Source organism: Jaculus jaculus, chromosome 4 (assembly GCF_020740685.1).
Source record: "Jaculus jaculus isolate mJacJac1 chromosome 4, mJacJac1.mat.Y.cur, whole genome shotgun sequence".
NCBI lineage: Eukaryota > Metazoa > Chordata > Mammalia > Rodentia > Dipodidae > Jaculus > Jaculus jaculus.
Window position 1 is genome coordinate 161,707,280 of NC_059105.1, and position 17,797 is coordinate 161,725,076.

The 17,797-nt window shown below is 43.0% G+C and overlaps 1 protein-coding gene and 1 pseudogene across 5 annotated transcripts in view; one reads left to right on the forward strand and one right to left on the reverse strand.

Moving 5' to 3' along the window:
* Positions 1 to 17,797, forward strand: part of Gpr156 (G protein-coupled receptor 156) — a 119,399-nt gene that overhangs the window by 14,958 nt on the left and 86,644 nt on the right. The window lies entirely within an intron of this gene.
* On the reverse strand, positions 12,305 to 12,964 carry LOC123460214 (annotated as a pseudogene).

Sequence of the window (17,797 nt, forward strand, 5' to 3'; positions counted from 1 at the left end):
ACCCAGCTTAATGGAGCGCTTTCCTACCTAAGTGAAATGCGATAGCAAACACAAAACAACAAGAAAAGGAACATAGAACAGTCTGGGCAAGTAAAAAGGACTACATCTCTGTTTTAAAAATTATATAGGAAACCAGGCATGGTGGCGCACACCTTTAATACCCAGCACTTGGGAAGCAGAGGTACGAGGACTGCCGTGAGTTCAAGGCCACCCTGAGACTACATAGTGAATTCTAGGTTAGCCTGGACCAGAGTGAGACCCTATCTTGAAAAACAACAACAACAAAAATTACCTAGGGATAGAGAGATGGCCTAGCATTTAAAGCACTTCCCTATAAAGCCAAAGGATCCAGGTTCTATTCCCCAGTACCCATGTAAAGCCAAATGCACAAGGAGCCACCTATATCTAGGATTCATTTGAAGTGGCTAGAAGCCCTGGCAACCCATTCTTTCTCTATCTATCTGCCTTTTTCTCTCTCACCTCTCAAATAAATAAATAAATAAAGTATAAAAATTATGTAAAATCTTGGGCTGGAGAGATGGCTTAGCGGTTAAGCACTTGCCTGTGAAGCCTATGGACCCCGGTTCAAGGCTTGGTTCCCCAGGTCCCACGTTAGCCAGATGCACAAGGGGGCGCACGTGTCTGGAGTTCGTTTGCAGAGGCTGGAAGCCCTGGTGCGCCCATTTTCTCTCTCTCTCCCTCTGTCTTTCTCTCTGTGTCTGTCGCTCTCAAATAAATAAATAAAAATTTTTTAAAAATTATGTAAAATCTTGCTTGATGTGGTGGCGCGCGCCTTTAGTCCCAGCACTTGGGAGGCAGAGGTGGGGGGATCGTCATGAGTTTGAGGCCACCCTGAGACTACATAATGAATTCCAGTTCAGCCTGGGCTCATGGGAGACCCTACTTCAAAAAAACCAAAAAAAAAAAAAAAATCATGTAAAAACCATTTATGGGGCTGGAGAGATGGCTTAGCGGTTAAGGTGCTTACCTGCAAAGCCAAAGGACCTTGGTTTGATTCCCCAGGACCCAGCTAAGGCAGATGTACAAGGTGGTGCATGCATCTAGAGTTCGTTTGCAGTAGCTAGAAGCCCTAGTGTGCCCGTTTTCTTGGTCTCTTTCTATCTCTCAGCCTCTTTCCCTCTCTCAAATGAATAAATAAAAATAAAACATTAAGGCCAGGCATGTTGGCACATGCCTTTAATCCCAGCACTCGGGAGGCAGAGGTAGGAGGATCGTTGTGCTTTCAAGGCCACCCTGAGACTACATAGTGAATTCCAGGTCAGCCTGGGCTATAGCAAGACCCTACCTTGAAAAACAAACAAAAATAATAGTAATAAAATATTTAAAAACATTTATGTAAATAATTACTTAATGTCCAAATAAAATATATTACAAAATTCCCAATTAAAAGCCAGATTAGGAGACTAGATAATAAATGTATTCAAAGCTATCATTAAACTGTTTTAATTGTGACAGAATTTGTAATAGCCTGTATCATCTTAACGCATCATGTACCTCTGTGGATAGCCACAAAGAAATACATTTATTTTTAATTTTTATTTATTGTGTATTTTTATTTATTTATTTGAGAGTGACAGAGAGAGAAAGAGGCACTTAGAGAGAGAGAGAGAATGGGTACGCCAGGGTCTCCAGCCACTGCAAATGAACTCCAGATGTGCGCCCCCTTGTGCATCTGGCTAACATGGGTCCTGGGGAACTGAGCCTCGAACCGGGGTCCTTAGGCTTCACAGGCAAGCACTTAACTGCTAAGCCATCTCTCCAGCCCAAGAAATACATTTATGAGAACACTATAAGTGATTATTTAGGGACTAGGGAGATGGCTCAGTGGTTAAAGCACTTTCCATACAAGGGTGAGGACCAGAATTCATAGTTCCCTGCACTGCACCCACATCACATCAATGTCATGTGGACATAGAAGCCCATGTGTAATCTCAGTTCAAGGGAGACAGAGCCAGGATCCCCTGGGGCAAAGTGACTAGCTGAGTCAGTGAGCTCTGAGCTCAAGTGGGAGACCGTGCCTCAGGAAAAATAGGCCAGCGATAGAGGAAGACACACAGTGTCAACCTCTGGCTTCCACACATCATCATCATCATCATCAGTCATCATAAAACTTTTGAATTTGTAGCTTCATCTGAACTGTGGTTTGGGATGACTAGGCTTTGCAGAGAGTGGCTGTGACACCCTCTCCATGTTGCATGCACGGTCTTGTGTCCTTGTATACTTTCTTCAGGAGGCCGTAGCTTTCATCATTATTTCATAACCAAAATGTAGTTAAGAGTCATGGCTTGAAGGGTTTGAGTGCTGTTCTAAGTGTCTGATTTCTATTCTTTTTTTTTTTTTGAGGTAGGGTCTCACTCTAGCCCAGCTGACCTGGAATTCACCATGGAGTCTCAGGGTGGCCTTGAACTCACGGCGATCCTCCTACCTCAGCCTCCCGAGTGTTGGGATTAAAGGTGTGTGCCACCACGCCCGGCTTTTCTTCTTCTTCTTCTTTCCCTCTCTCTCCCTTTACTTCCTTTTATTTTAGTTTTGTTTTGCAAGGTAGAGTTTTACACTAGGCTAGGCTGCCCTGGAATTCACTATGTAGACTCAGGGTGGCCTCGAACTCACAGTGATTCTCTTACCTCTGCCTCCCAAGGGCTGGGATTAAAGGCGTGCGCCACCACGCCCGGCCTGATTTCCTAGTCCTGCTTCCTTGAAACTGCTTTTAGAGAATCACACCAGTGACCTGATGTATGTCCGCATGTATGAGCCTCACCACAGCAGCCTGCAGTAATAAGTTCAAATGCTACGTAAAGGGTTTGCGTAGTTCAAACACTATTGGCAGCCTTGTGTTTCTCATGCTGGATTGAGGTTCTCATCATATGATTCCTAGGTTAGCAAGAGCCAGCACCGCTCAGAACTTGTTAGAAATACAAATTCTCAGCCTGGTTTGGTGGTGAATCCCAGTACCTAAGAGGCTATCATAAATTGGAAGCCCACTAAATAAAGAGACCCCTTAAAAAGGGAGGCCACTGAGAGATGGCTTAGAGGTTAAGGCGTTTGCCTGCAAAGCCAAAGGACCCAGGTTCGATTCCCCAGGACCCACATAAGCCAGATGCACAAGGTGGTGCATACATCTGGAGTTCGTTTGCAGTGGCTGGAGGCCCTGATGTTCCCTTTCTCTCTCTCTGTCTCTTTCTGTATCTGCCTCTCTCTATCTCTCTCTTTCTCAAATAAACAAATAAATAAGACTTAAAATATATTTATATAAAAAATATACTGAATCAGAAATTCTGGGTGTGAGGACCTGCAGCCAGTGGTTTCTAAATTCTTCAGATGATTCTGGTGTGCGCCAAAGTTTGTTAACTACTGTGTTAGACTAGGCTTAGAAAAGGAACTGCAGCCTTGCATGGTGCATTCCTGGGAACCCAGTGCTGAGGAGGCCAAGATAGGTTTGTCACACATTCAAGGACACCCTGGGATACATACATAGTACCCAGCCATCCAGGAGCATATAGCAAGGTCATGTCTGAAAACACACACACACACAGAGAGAGAGAGAGAGAGAGAACTAGGAACGAGAACCCACCTTGCTTCCCAGCCAGGTTTAGGACAGTTTATTAAGGAACTGCTTGCAGGATGACTAATCGGCTGATTATTTTTATTTCCCATCTCTCTTCCTCCAAGAGCCCAAATGCTTTCACACCGGTCACTTGTGTTGAATAGCAATGCTGAACAACAGTTTAGGGAACATTCTGATGTCCAGCTGAAACTGGAATTTGGAGACGCAGCATGTGAGTCTGCTTGTAAAACCTCATACCCTAAAGCTCTGCAGGGATGAGCCCCTGGAATTCTGAGGGCTCTGGCTCCCCGCCTCCTTTGGGGAGCAGAGCACTGAGTCCTTGGAACACACTGACCCTCAGGAACTATTTTTTTTTTTTTACCTTATTTATGCTCCCCCAGCTGTGTGGCACCCTCACTAATGTCCTTCACCTGAATGCTCAGGGTCGGGGGCTGTGGGCAAAGGATCCTAAAGAGCCCACTCAGCCTGTGGTTTGAGTCCTCAGCGGGCCAGGGTCTCAACTGAAGCAGTTGAGCTGCCCAAACCAGTGCCTGCAGCCTACAAACGCTCCCTGTCTGATCCCAGAGTTGCCAAAAATCTGATTTATTATGACGTCTGACTGTTTGGCTAATGAGAGATCGCACAGGGTACTTCACAGCAGCTCTCATTAAAAGGGGGCAGCCAAGTGGAATTCATTCCTGGCCCTTAATAGTTTTCAAATGAGAATTTTATTGCATATTAATGAGCGCTAATTGACATTTGGGACTGGGTTTCATGGAAATCATGCATACATAATTTGTATAATAGTACCTAAGAGCTTTTAGGTAACGTGCGACTGAGAAAGTGAGGGTTTTTAAAATTTTATTTATTTATTTGCGAACAACAGACACAGAGAGAAAGAGGCAGATAGAGAGAGAGTGAGAATGGGGGCACCAGGGCCTCCAGCCACTGCAAACGAACTCCAGACGCGTGCGCCCCCTTGTGCATCTGGCTAACATGGGTCCTGGGGAGTTGAGCCTCGAACTGGGGTCCTTAGGCTTCACAGGCAAGCACTTAACCGCTAAGCCATCTCTCCAGCCTTTTTTTTTTTTTTTTTTTTTTTTTATGGTACTGTTCTGTTTTGTTTTTCAATTCTCAAATCCCAGTCAGTGGAATATTAACGGGTCTCTAGGATCCAAATGCAAGGCAGTGGTGGTTTACAGGCCCGATTGGTGTGATTGTACCCGAGCTAACGAAACAATCAGGACCAGACTCTGAACGTGGGAGATGCAGCCCTAGCTTCCAAGGCAGTATTGCGGGGCTCCCTGTGCCTTTGTGAATCAGCTTTCCTGCTCCTTCTGAGTTAGAAAGAAGAGTGCCGAGTCCTGAGGATTGTGCCTAGCACTCAGTGCCATGTAACATTTCCTGAACATCTCTGGGTCATGTCAACAAAGAGCTATCCATCACCAAGGTGTGTACCAGACCCTCTGCTGGTAAGACTGCGGGCGTGATCTCAGCAGCAGGCGGCGGTCAGTCAGTGGTCATTCATGTGGTCTCTGCCTTTGAGGGGCTCTAGCGCAGCATGTTTCCCAAAGACAGTTTAAAGTTCATTTCTCTTTGTGTTAGGAGGGAAAAAAAAAAAAAAAAACACCAACCATGAAGGATTCAGAACCTGGGATTCTGATAGGAAACTTAGAGAAAAAGATGAATGAATGCCTTTGGTGATGTATGTCCAAGTCTTCTGGATAGATGACCCTTCTAAATTGGGGAAGGAAAGAAGAGTCCAATGTTTATTGAAGATCTAGTATGTGTTGACCACTTTTGCATACGGCCTCTATACCCTATGACTTAATCATCAGCAAACGTGTGACGTGGATTCCGGCTTTTAAGAATCGGAAAACTGGGGCTGGAGAGATGGCTTAGCGGTTAAGCGCTTGCCTGTGAAGCCTAAAGACCCCGGTTCGAGGCTCGGTTCCCCAGGTCCCACGTTAGCCAGATGCACAAGGGGGCGCACGCGTCTGGAGTTCATTTGCAGAGGCTGGAAGCCCTGGCGCGCCCATTCTCTCTCTCTCCCTCTATCTGTCTTTCTCTCTGTGTCTGTCGCTCTCAAATAAATAAAATAAAATAAAAAATTAAAAAAAAAAAGAATCGGAAAACTGGCTGATTAAGGCAGCACAGTCAGAAAACTACAGACCTGAAATTTAAATTCAGCCTAGGCTTGGTGAGTTACAGTGCCGCTTAGCATGTCCAACGATCCTGATATGTGTGAGGTGAAGTCAAACTTCAGGTATTGGGGTAGAGGGGTGAGTTGGCCCAAGGGCCCTGGCATGTTCCTTGCATTCAGTTGACCCACTGTTCACAATACCTGCAAAGCCAAAGGACCCAGGTTCGATTCCCCAGGACCCACGTAAGCCAGATGCACGAGGTGGCGCACGTGTCTGGAGTTTGTCTGCGGTGGCTGGAGGCCCTGGCACGCCAATTTTTCTCTCTTTCTTTCTCTGTCAAATAAATAAATAAATAAGAATAAAATAGTTTTAAAAATGCATTTTGCTTCTAACTACTTATAATTTACCCAGTTATGTTGCATATACTAACCTAACATAGTACACACAGTGCTAATAGTTCATGTAACATTGTCAAATGAATTTAATGGACAGTAAGTTCTGTCGTGGTGGTTGGTTGGAATATATGCAGTTTTGTACTAGTTTGCACACAGGATTCACCCTAACTCTCTTCAGTGGGTGACCCTAATGCTAAAGTACTTCAAATAATTAGCTATTTGCTCACATTGGGCAGAAATATCTCTATTATAGCTGCCCCTTCTGCTTGTATTATTTTTTTATTATTATGATTATGATTATGATTATTATTATTATTATTTTCGAGGTAGGGTCTCACTCTAGCCCAGGCTGACCTGGAATTCACTCTGTAGTCTCAGAGTGGCCTCAAACTCCTGGCAATCCTCCTACCTCTGCCTCCCGAGTGTTGGGATTAAAGACATGCACGTCTGGCTCCCTTCTGCTTTTAATATAAAACATGTAATAGGATCATAAATAAGAGGTAAGGAAATCAGGACAAAATAGTCAGAGAGCCTGGTGTGGTGGTGCATGTCTTTGGATCCCAGCACTCAGGAGGCAGAAGTAGGAGGATCACTGTGAATTCAAAGTCAGTCTGGGACTACAGAGTGAGTTCCAGGTCAACCTGGGTTAGAGTGAGACCTTGCCTTGAAAAAACAAACAAAGTCATAAAATAGTAAAATGAGCCACAGATTTCAAAACCTACAGTCACTATATATATTCCCTGTGACCAAAAAGGAGAGAAGCAATGCTATATCCAAGACATGAAAAAGGGTTTGGATACCTCTGCATTTGAGAGGAAGAGAAACAAAAAATGAACCCTCACAAAAGAACCAGGAAGTCAGTATTTCAGAGCAAACCCTTAACAATATAAGATGCAAAATCCCTTCATTCATTCAGTGGACATTTAGTGAGCACACAGTGCACCATATATGTTAAATCTAGCCTGTTTGGGGCCAGTGAGAGAACAATAAGTTGACTCCTGGGTCCTTTTGATTCTGCCCGGATCTTTATAACTTCTTGCTATCATGCAATTTAATCATGCTTTTCTAGAGTTTTGAGGGGCATCCTTAGGTTATTGATTTGAGATCTCTCTGGTGTTTTAAATGTGAGAACTTAGCTATAGGCTGCCCTCTCAGGACTGCCTTGGCGGTATCTCCAAGGTTCTTGGAGGGTGTATGCCCATTTTCAGGTGATTCTAGGAAAATTTTAATTTCTTCTTTAACTTTTTCAATGACCTAATTTCTTCAGATCAGCAAAAGGAAAAAAAAAAAATGTATTGTTCAGGGCTGGAGAGATGGCTTAGTGGTTGAGGCACTTGGCTGCAAAGCCAAAGGACCCAGGTTCAATTTCCCAGATCCCATGTAAGACAGATGCACGAGGTGGTGCATGCATGTGGAGTTCATTTTCAGCGGCTGGAGGCCCTGGTGCACCCATTCTTTCTCTATCTGCTTCTTTCTCTCTCCCAAATAGATAAAAATAAAATTTAAAAGAATGTATTGCTCAGCTTCACAGTACTTATCAATTTTCTGAAGTGAGTCTTGATGTTGATTTCTAGTTTTATTCGACTACATGGGTCTGACAGGATGCAGAAAATTGTTCTGTTTTGTTTTTGTTTTTGTTTTTCGAAGTAGGGTGTAGCAGATAGACAGCTTCAAATTGGCTGAGATGAACATCCAGACCAGACACAGTTATGGAGGAAGAGATATTTATTGAAGCTTACAGATCCAGGGGAAGTTCCACAATGGCAGAAGAAGCTGGCCTGTTTTCACAGGACCAAACACAGAAAGAAGCACAAGGCTAAAAGTCAAAAGCCGCACAGCATAGCACACCTCAGGAGCTCCAGCTAGACACACTTTGCGTATCTTTAGACTGAAATCTCAAACCCACCACCACACCTAGACATCTGCCCACTGACAACACCGTCTCCAGCCAGGTGGCTGCAGATGCAAACTACGAATTAATAAAACACTGAATATATTGGGGTCCACCTATTCAAACTACCACATAGCTCAGGCTGAGCTGGAATTCACTATGTAGTGTTTTTCTAATTATTAAAGCTTGTTTTGTGATCAACTATAAAGAAGGTTCTGTACACCACTGAGAACAAAAAAAAGTGCTTCTCCTGTCAGTTGGGTACAATGTTCTATACATATGTGTTAAATAATATCAGTTGATCTGGGGTGTAATTTAGCTCTGAGATTTCTTTTTTTTTTTTAATATTTTATTTATTTATTTGAGAGCAACAGACACAGACAGAAAGACAGATAGAGGGAGAGAGAGAGAATGGGCACGCCAGGGCTTCCAGCCTCTGCAAACGAACTCCAGACGCGTGTGCCCCCTTGTGCATCTGGCTAACGTGGGACCTGGGGAACCAAGCCTCGAACCGGGGTCCTTAGGCTTCACAGGCAAGTGCTTAACCGCTAAGCCATCTCTCCAGCCCTAGCTCTGAGATTTCTTGCTAATATTTCATTTGGAAGTCCTGTGCAGCGAGAATAGAGAATTTAAATCTCCCATTTCATTGTGTCCAGCCCTATGTCTACTTTTATTTATATTGTAGCATTTTATATAATTGGGGACCCCAAAACTTGGTATATGGATATTTATAATAGTTATGTTCTCTTGATGAATTATTCCTTTTATCAATATGTACTAACCCTCTTTATCTCTCTTGGCGAGGTTTTTGAAATACACTGTGTCCGATGAGAGAATTGCTACACTGCCTTGATTGTGTTTTCTCTTTGCTTGGAAGTTTGACTTCCAGCTGTTGACTACCAGTTTAAGGATGTCTTTCTGAGCTAAGTGCGTTTCTCAGAGACAGCATATGGTTGGATCACTTTTTTTTTTCTTCAAGAAAAGCAGGGTCTCACTATACCCCAAACTGACCTGCAACTCCCTCTGTAGCATCAAGCTGGCTGCAAACTCACAGCAATCTTTCTTCCTACCTCAACCTCCCAAGTTCCAGGATGAAAGGTGTGAACAGCCTGCACAGATCACTTTTTTTTATTCTTAAATCCAGTCTTCTAGTCTTTGTCTTCTTTTGTTTGTATTTTTTTAGAGGTCGGGTCTCACTCTAGCCCAGGCTGACCTGGTATTCACTCTGTAGTCTCAGGCTGGCCTTGAACTCACAGAGATTCTCCTACCTCTGCCTCTTGCATGCTGGGATTTAGCATGCGCCACCAGGCCTGACATCTATGTCTTTTAATTGGTGAGTTAAGGCAATTTTCATTCCAGATTATAATTGAGAAGGATTTGCTATTATTTATGATTATTTTGTTTGCTTTTCTAGTCAGCGGGCTTGTTGGAAGTTCTTTTATACCTCTCCAGGTAATGTTGGATGTTTGCTAGTTTGCCGTGTTGGGTATAGTAAAGTCCTTCCCCATTCTCTATTCATCTGTTGCTTTCATGGAACGTTTTCTTTCCTGTGTTCTTGTGTATAAGACTGCCTTTCTTTTTCTGTGTATAGAATCCCTCTCAGAAGTTTTTTTTGGTATCCTGAATTTCCTTAATTTGTATTTGTCTTGAGAAAGTCGTATTTCTCCATCTATGTTATTATTTTTAAAAATCGGAGGTGTAGCCAGGTGTGGTGGCGCACGCCTTTAATCCCAGCATTTTGGAGGCAGAGGTAGGAGGATCGCCATGAGTTCGAGGCCACCCTGAGACTACAGAGTGAATTCCAGCTCAGCCTGGACTAGAGTGACCTTGGGGGAAAAAAAATTGGAGGGAGGTGTGTGCATGGCTATGTGTGTGCGTGCAGGCACACACGTGCCTGTCACGACTCACGTGTGGAGGCCAGATAACAGCCTTGGTGTCTCCTCACCTTCCACACTACATACGAAGTCTCCTTTCTCCACTTCCCATCTCTTGGTAGGCACACTGGGATGAAAGGCTCCTGCGACGGTGTTTGGCTTGTGTGTGGATTCTGGGGATCCAAGCTCAGGTACTCACACTTGCATACTAAGAACGTTATCCGTGGAGGCATCCCTCCGACCCCCCTTCATTTATTTTATTACGTGGTTTTGTTGGACATGGCAATCTTGCTTGACAGTTATTTACTTTCAAGGCTTGAAATAGGTCTTTTCCTGCATTTCTGGATTTTGAGGTTGCTGCTTACAGGTCTGATGTTAGCTTCTTTGTATGTTAGTTGGTGTTTTTTTTTCTCTTTCAGCTTTTAGTATTCTTTATATATATACATATATTTAATTTTTATTTATTTATTTGAGCGACAGACACAGAGAGAAAGACAGATAGAGGGAGAGAGAGAGAATGGGCGCGCCAGGGCTTCCAGCCTCCGCAAACGAACTCCAGACTCGTGCGCCCCCTTGTGCATCTGGCTAACGTGGGACCTGGGGAACCGAGCCTCGAACCGGGGTCCTTAGGCTTCACAGGCAAGTGCTTAACCGCTAAGCCATCTCTCCAGCCCTATTCTTTATATTTTTGATAGCTTGACTGTGATATGTTGCAGAGAGGTGCTTCTCTGGGCAGGTGTTAGTTAGGGTTTTAAATGTTCCCTGAATTTGGATGTGTGTTCCTTCCTCTAAGTTTGGCTATAATTTAATTGTGTAGCTTGTCTAAGCCACTAGATTTTTTTTTAATTTTTATTTTGTTTTATTTTAGAGAGAGAATTGACATGCCAGGGCCTCAGCCACTGAAATCAAACGCCAGACACTTGCGCCACCTAGTGGGCATGTGTGACCTTATGCTTGCCTCACCTGCGTGCAACTGCCTTATGTGGGATCTGGAGAGTTGAACATGGGTCCTTAGGCTTTGCAGGCAAGTTCTTTAACCACTAAGCAATCTCTCCAAGCCGAAACCACTAGATGTTATTTCAGGTCCTTTTATTCATGAATTTTTAGGTTTAGTCTTGAGTGCACTACAGACTGCTTGGAAGTCATGATTGTGTTTATTAATCCTTTTCTTTACATACAGCTGTATATGCTATTGTCTTGATCTTCTCCTCCATCCTTAATATTCACTCTTCAGCTCAGTCTTTTTTTTTTTTAATTTCAACATCACTGTTTTAATAATAACATGAAATACAAGTATAAAACATCATACAAGTATATTTTTTACTACATGGTGATGGAATAATACATGGGTTTTTATCAGAATCTATGTTGCCAAGTACTTGTGCCATAGTATCAATGGCTTTCCACAGATACATTACTAGTCCTATGCAGTTTTAACATGAATTTAAAAAGCTTGCAACTCTTTCCAACCACCGCAGATTTACATTTATCTTAGTTTCCTGTTCAAGATGCTTCGGAGAACTATTACATAATACAAAATTACCTTAGCTAAGAGTTTTGAATGGGTAGTGCTATCTCACATTTACCAAGATCCCCCTTATGCTGGCATTACAAAGACACTATGCACTTATCTTAGAGGTTAAAAGTGTTATCTCAATAGCCCTCACACTGTGTAGAAAGGCAAAATTACTATTTTTGGTGGGTCCAGAATATAATAATTGTCCTTGGTTGAGCAGTAATGCATGAAACCCCACTGACAGAAGACAACAGCAACAAAGGACTATAATGTCCTACAGGTACTAAAAATAAAATAAAATAAAATAAAATAAAATAAAATAAAATAAAATAAAGGGCTGGAGAGATGGCTTAGCGGTTAAGCGCTTGCCTGTGAAGCCTAAGGACCCCAGTTCGAGGCTCGGTTCCCCAGGTCCCACGTTAGCCAGATGCACAAGGGGGCGCACGCGTCTGGAGTTCGTTTGCAGAGGCTGGAAGCCCTGGCGCGCCCATTCTCTCTCTCTCCCTACTTGTCTTTCTCTCTCAAATAAATAAATAAAAATTTTAAAAAAATAAAATAAAATAAAATAAAAAGTTTACAAATAGTAGAGCTGTCTGTCTTTCCTACCTCTAAAAGATTTACCACATCAAGTGAGAATAACATCCATCAACCAATAAAGAAAAAGTAAACTGTGCTGGTGCCCAGCCTTCAGCCTCCATAGCAATCCTCACAGTTTTTGGCCATTTCAGTTAAGAGTTGTCTTATGACAGACAAAATAAAATGATGAAAGCAGCATTAATTTTGCTAGGAAATATGAAAAAAATACAGTTAATTTCCTAAAATATTTGAAATTAACTTTGCTTTTTATAAATAAATAGAATGGATTTTAAAGTTTTGATTACTCTTGCTAGGAAAAGAAATTGTTCAAAGTTATGTCAGTCTTTAAGGATAAACACTGGGTCATTTAAAATAACATGTTTGAAAACTTGAACCACATTTTCAATTGCCAGCATTATGCTTTGCTCTTGGTAGAATCATCTTTGTTTCTTCTTTTTACATCCCAATTATAAACTCTGGCCATATTGACTTCTGTAGTAGTAAATTGATCTCGAAGAAAGTCAAGGTATTCCTTAAGAGAATCAAGATTCTTTGTAGCAGTCGATAAATTTTTTTCCAATAATGCCTGAGCTTCATCAATATCATATTGAAGCATTACATTAGCCCCCAACCACAGGCACACTTTATCAGTGGGAGGAACTGAAGTGCAGTACAGGTTATCTGCCAGTAAGAATCTGGTCTCCATTGAGTTGGTGGACTCCTTTTTCTTCTGCATGTATTTTAGGATTTCCAATGTCTGCTTAATTTCAGGAATTTGACCTTTTAGCCTCCTTTTCTTTTGAGCAAGGTTGAGTTCCATAAACTTCTACTTCTGATACTGTTCATCCAGCTTCTTTAATACTGTATCTGCAGTCTCATTCCCAGGCTGTTTCATAAAGGAATCCACATCTCCCACAAACACAGCTTCAGGAATCCCCAGGTGAAGACACCGCCCGTTCTCAGCATCCACGTCTATACCACTACCGACCTTACCGGCAGCCATCTTGAGAAAACTTTTTTTATTTTTATTTTTATTTTTTTTCTCAATTTTTATTAACATTTTCCATGATTATAAAAAACATTCCATGGTGGGCTGGAGAGATGGCTTAGCGGTTAAGCGCTTGCCTGTGAAGCCTACAGACCCCGGTTCGAGGCTCGGTTCCCCAGGTCCCACGTTAGCCAGATGCACAAGGGGGCGCACGCGTCTGGAGTTCGTTTGCAGAGGCTGGAAGCCCTGGCGCGCCCATTCTCTATCTCTCCCTCTATCTGTCTTTCTCTCTGTGTCTGTCTTTCTCAAATAAATAAATAAATATTAAAAAAAAAAAAACATTCCATGGTAATGTCCTCCCTCCCCCCACTTTCCCCTTTGAAATTCCACTCTCCATCATATCCCCTCCCCATCTCAATCGGTCTCTCTTTTATTTTGATGTCATGATCTTTTCCTCCTCTTATGATGGTCTTGTGTAGGTAGTGTCAGGCACTGTGAGGTTATGGATATCCAGGCCATTTTGTGTCTGGAGGAGCACATAGTAAGGAGTCCTACCCTTCCTTTGGCTCTTACATTCTTTCTGCCACCTCTTCCGCATTAGACCCTGAGCCTTGGAAGGTGTGATCAAGATGTTACTCAGTACTCCAGTCACTTCTTTCCAGCACCATGATACCTTCTGAGTCGTCCCAAGGTCACTGCCATCTGAAAAGAGAAGATTTTCTACCAAAAGTGAGAGTAGCATTAATATATGGGTATGAACATTAAGAGAAGTGCTTACTGGGCAGTTTGATAAGCATAGTATATACATTTAGCCAGACAGCAGCAGACGTTATACCCCTAGGGCTCATGACTACCCCTGTTTTAAGTTTTCAGTATCAAGGATGTATTCCCTCCCATGGTTAGCTCAGTCTTTGAAAAACATTTTTTTACAACTTCCATACATGTAGACAATATACTATCATCATCATAATCCCCTCTCATCACCCTGCCTTTCCCCCTCCTGAATCCTTTACTAAATCCTTCCTCCTTTCCAAATAGCATGCCCTCCACCTTCCTTTGGCTCTTACATATTTAAAAATATACATACTTTATTTTAAATTTATTTATTTGAGAGAGAAAGAGGCAGATAGAAAGAAAAAGAGAATGGGTGTGCCAGGCCCTCTAGCCACTGCAAGTGAGCTCCAGACACACGCACCACCTTGTGCATCTGGTTTATATGAGTCATGGGGAATCAAACCTGGCTCCTTTGGCTTTGCAGGCAAGTGTCTTAATCACTAAGCCATCTCTCCAGTCCTGGCTCTTGCATTCTTTCTGCTACTTCTGCAGTGGTCCCTAAACCTTGGATACTGTGATAGAGATGTCTCAGTTAGTGCTGAACACCAAACTGTTCACTTCTTTTCAGCACTTTGGTGAGTTTTGAGTCTCCCCATGAAGGAGAAACTTCTCTAACCAAAAGTAAGAGTAGCATTTACATACAGGCATAAATATAAGTATTTAGAGAGCAGTTTTGTGAGTATAATATACTCACTTAGCCAGACAACATTAGTAGTTTTTCCCCAAGGACTTATGGCGTCCCAGTCATAGGCTTTTGATTAGGTTCTCAGTACCAGGCGTGAATTCCATTCTGTGGATCAGGCCTCAAGTCCAATCAGAGACCAGTTGGTTTTCCCCATAACCAACATGCCACCATTGTACCAGTTGGTACATTTGGCCTGGCTGACCAGCTGTAAAGCTTGAAGGGTCCACTGCTGGCTAAAACCATTGATGATTTTTCTCTGCCAACAGGCTTCACAGCTCTTCCCAGCATCCTAACAGCTAGACAACAGGAAGGGAGCTTCTGGCCCAGCTCCAGCTTGTTCCTTCTGGCTCTTGTCGATTGAAGATGCTTTCTATTGTCTTACTTATTTGATTGATTCTTTATTTTATATATATATATTTTTTAATGGGTGTGCCAGGGCCTCCAGCCACTGCAAACGAACTCCAGATGCGTGTGCCCCCTTGTGCATCTGGCTAACGTGGGTCCTGGGGAATCGAGCCTCGAACTGGGGTCCTTAGGCTTCACAGGCAAGTGCCCAACCACTGAGTCATCTCTCCAGTCCATGATTGATTCTTTAATTTCTAGAATTTGCTCGTTTGCTTTGTTTTCAGTCTCTCTATTTCCTTGCTGAATTTTTCCTTCCTATTTTTAATTTTTTTTTTCCTTAAAAGCGTTGATTCTGTCATCCACTTTTGTAAGTATCTTGTCTATGTCTTGAGTTGATTGCATAAGCTTCTTTTCCGTGTCACAGGTTGAATTCCTCCTGTGTTCATTTGAGTTCTCTACTCGGCCTTTGGGCCGTTGTAAAAACAGGGCTCTGGAATCTTTGTTCATTTCTGTTGCCTCATCATGTTTGTTTTCTTGCATGGAGAAGTCAGCCTGTGGGACTGTTGTCACAGGGTATGTCTCCTGCCTTTTTTGTTGTTGTTGTTGTTCATTTTTTATTTATTTATTTGAGAGTGACAGACATAGAGAGAAAGACAGATGGAGGGAGAAAGAGAGAATGGGCGTGCCAGGGCTTCCAGCCACTGCAAACGAACTCCAGACGCGTGCACCCCCTTGTGCATCTGGCTAACATGGGACCTGGGGAACCGAGCCTCGAACCGGGGTCCTTAGGCTTCACAGGCAAGCGCTTAACCGCTAAGCCATCTCTCCAGCCCTCTCCTGCCTTTTTAGTGTTCCTTTGCTACAGTTTGCGTATCGGTTGGGATCTATACATTCTCTGGCCCGTAGCTTTCCCTCTCTTTTCACGCTGCTTTTGTTGGTCTTGTTTTATTTCAGGTGGGTTTCTCTGGTCTGCTTAGGTTTATGTTGTGGAGGACAGTGGAAGTTGTGTTCTTAGCTGCCAGGAGGCAGGGTGGGGGTGGGGAAGAGGTCTGGTGGTCAGCAGACATCTTAATGAGTCAGGGCTCTTTTAGATTTCAATTCATAGGCTTATCATGATGAAATGATAGACGTGCATACAGTTTAAGCCTATCAGGCAAACATACAAATGGCATGGGACCCCAAAAGTTCACAGAACATTGAAAGCCAAAGCCAATCACCAAATGGCAGTCACCAGCAATGGCTCAATAGGATCTCCTCAAAGCTCAGAGGAGCACCCTCTTCTCCCTGCCGACCCCCCCCCCAAAAAAAAAAACACCCAGGAGGAAGGCCAAGTCTGATGTGCACAGATCAGGGAGAAACTTACCAAGAGGAAAACATTCTTGAGGGTCCAAAACAAAGTCCAAATACTTGTTTTTCTGCTTCATCAAATAGAGATAAAAGGCAGCTGATCGTGGCTGAAGAGGGAAGATTAAGACTAGAAATTGAGCTGGAGAGATGGCTCAGCGGTTAAAGGAACTTGCTACTTGCAAATCCTGCTGGTCTGGGTTTGATTCCCCAGTACCTACGTAAAAGCCAAGTGCCCAAAGTAGTGTGTGCATCTGGAGTTTCTTTGCAGTGGCAAGAGGCCTTAGTGCTTGAGCTGTCTCTCTCTCTCTCTCTCTCTCTCTCTCTCTCTTCTTTCTCTCTTTCACATTTTTTTGTTTTTATTTTATTTTTTAATATATTTTATTTATTTAGTTGAGAGAAAGTATGGGCATGCCAGGGCCTTCAGCTACTGAAGACAAACTCCAGACGCATGTGCCCCCTTTTGCATCTGGCTTACATGGGTTCTGGGGAATTGAACCAGGGTTCTTTGGATTTGCAGGTAAATGCCTTAACTGCTAAGCCATCTCTCCCGCCCAATAAAAATATTTTTCAAAGTTGAAATAAAGGAATAAAAATGATCCAAAGCTACTTGGAACCCTTCAAAGTTTTTACTCTCGAACCCTCTACACTGCTGCTGGGAATGCAGTCTGGTCCAGACATTGTGGAAATCAGTGTGGAGGTTCCTAAAACAGCTAAAGATTGATCTACCATATGACCCAGCTATAGCACTCCTAGGCATATATCTGAAGGACTCATCTCATTTCCTTAGAAGCACATGCTCACCCATGTTTATTGCTGCTCAATTTATAATAGCTGGGAAATGGAACCAGCCTAAATGTCCCTCAACTGATGAGTGGATAATGAAGATGTGGCCCATTTATACAATGGTATAGTAGTAAAGAAAAATGAAGTTATAAAATTTACAGAAAAATGGATGGATCTGGAAAGGATTATACTAAGTGAGATAACCCAGGCCCAGAAAGCCAAGCGCCACATGTTCTCCCTCATATGTGGATCCTAGCTACGGATGATTGGGCTTCTGCGTGAAAAGGAAAATACTTAGTAGCAGAGGCCAGTAAGTTAAAAAGGAGACATAAAGGGAAGAGAAAGGAAGGGAGGAGGACACTTAATAGGTTGATATTGTATATATGTAAGTACAATGATTGAGATGGGGAGGTAATATGATGGAGAATGGAATTTCAAAGGGGAAAGTGGGGGGGGGGGCGGGAATTACCATGGGATATATTTTTATAATCATCGAAAATGTTAATAAAAATTAAAAAAAAAGTTTTTCCTCTCCACCTGGGGTCAGCTTGCTACACGTGGTAAACACCCCAAAATATGTCTTTATTCCTGTAGTTGTTACCAGTTTGGGGGGTTCAAGTGTGCTGTCTCATGACTGCTGTGGCTGACAAGTGTAACAGTTACCTTCTCGGGGTTGGGGAAGTAAATCCTCAGCGTTCACCAGCTTAGGAAGGAAAGGATTTATTTTGGTAGGGTCTCACTCTGGCCCAGGCTGACCTGGAATTCACTATATAGTCTCAGGGTGGCCTCGAACTCACGGCGATCCTCCTACCTCTGCCTCCCGAGTGCTGGGATTAAAGGTGTGCGCCACCACG